The sequence below is a fragment of the Microcebus murinus genome, chromosome 4 (genome assembly GCF_040939455.1).
Source record: "Microcebus murinus isolate Inina chromosome 4, M.murinus_Inina_mat1.0, whole genome shotgun sequence".
Classification (NCBI taxonomy): domain Eukaryota; kingdom Metazoa; phylum Chordata; class Mammalia; order Primates; family Cheirogaleidae; genus Microcebus; species Microcebus murinus.
Genome location: NC_134107.1, coordinates 57051734 through 57053317, shown reverse-complemented (window position 1 = coordinate 57053317; position 1584 = coordinate 57051734).

Here is a 1584-nt window from a genome sequence, read left to right as displayed (position 1 = left end):
TCAGGACAGTACTTCAGAGTCAGACAAAGGGAGAAGGCCTGGAAAAAAGAAAAGGGAGAGAAAAACGTAAAGGTACCAAAAATAGAAATGACAGAGGAAAGGACAGGACCAGATAGACACTCTTTGGCAGCTTGCGCAGCTGGGTTGTGAATGGAAAATGACCGGCCTTTGTATCACTTCTGTGCCATATGAGAACTATACTCATGCAGCTAATCCTTCTAAGCAACTGTCTAAGTACTTAACAGGCAACTGGTCTGCACAGTTTGACACCTCACTCAGACTTGAGACTGGCCATCATTCATGTGAACTCTACTCGTGTGGATCTGAGCTTGGCTACGGGACTGGCAACATGGATTCAACAAGCCACCCAACATCTGAAAGAGTAGGCCGGTCTTGGAGCCATGGCCATCATGCTGATTGTAGCAATTGTTGTCGGACTATGGTGCATATTCAAACTGCGTGCCCAGAGACAGAGGGACAATCTGGTATTGGCACAGGTTTTTGCTGTGCTTGAACTGGGACAGTCTACACAGGTGTGGTTGACCATGCTCAAGGGCTAGCCTAGGTTCGGGTTGCACCCGCTCCTGCCCTCCTATACTTGGTGGATATGGCCTTTGCACTCTGAGGGATTCCTCCCATTGCACCAGAGAAGGCATGTCCCCAGTCCCAAGAGTCAGCCTTTGCACACCTCAGAGTTTTGCTCATTGCACGAGGTAAGGTGGACGTTTTGGGTATCTGAGGCTTTGCATCCTTGATCGCACTACGGTGCTGAACGGTTGCTCAGTTCTCATTTGATTAATAAAACAGGGGGAGATGTGGGGCACGGTGGCAACACCATCTCAAGATGGCGCCCGTTTCCTGGTCAAGCCCTGCTGTTAGTCTGACAAACAAGTGCTCAGCGCATGTGCCAAGCGTTGTCTCCTCCCCCGGACTATGTTGACCAATCAGACTATGCCCAGTGTACTTACTGCCTTTATAAGCTGCCGCCTAAGGCCTCTCGGGGTCTTCTGCATGTAACCAGCTAAGCAATCCCCATTAAAGCGCTGTCAGAAGAACTCCAATTGCCGTGTCTTCCTTGCTGGCGAGGGGGCGCGACATTGCCCAAGTACTTAACTTTGTTGCAATGTAGCACAAAGACGTGGAGCAGTGTTAGGACAGAACATTCTAATGGAAGCATTTTGTGATCTGTCTTAAATGGTTACTGACTTAGTGGCCAACTAGCCACATATGGCTATTAGAGAACTTACTGATGCATGTTGGCAACTTTAAAGCTTACACTCTGGAGAATGGAGAGCAAACACTGAGAAAGTGCCCAGGTGTGGTTCACAGATGGATCTAAGGTGGGGTACAAGCCAAAAGTGGATGGCTCATGGACAACTCCATTCAAGGGTATCCTTGAACAGCAATGAAGAGAAATCGTTCAATGGGCATGGATTCAGGTAGTGTATGTGGTTGTTTGTGTGAACAGAGTACTCCATTCGTGTAGACTTCTCTACATACATATGCTAATGGGCAGTGGCAAGTTGCTTGACTGGTCCGTGGCCCAAGGGAGAAAAAAAACCTGAAAAGAAGCTGGCATGGTGT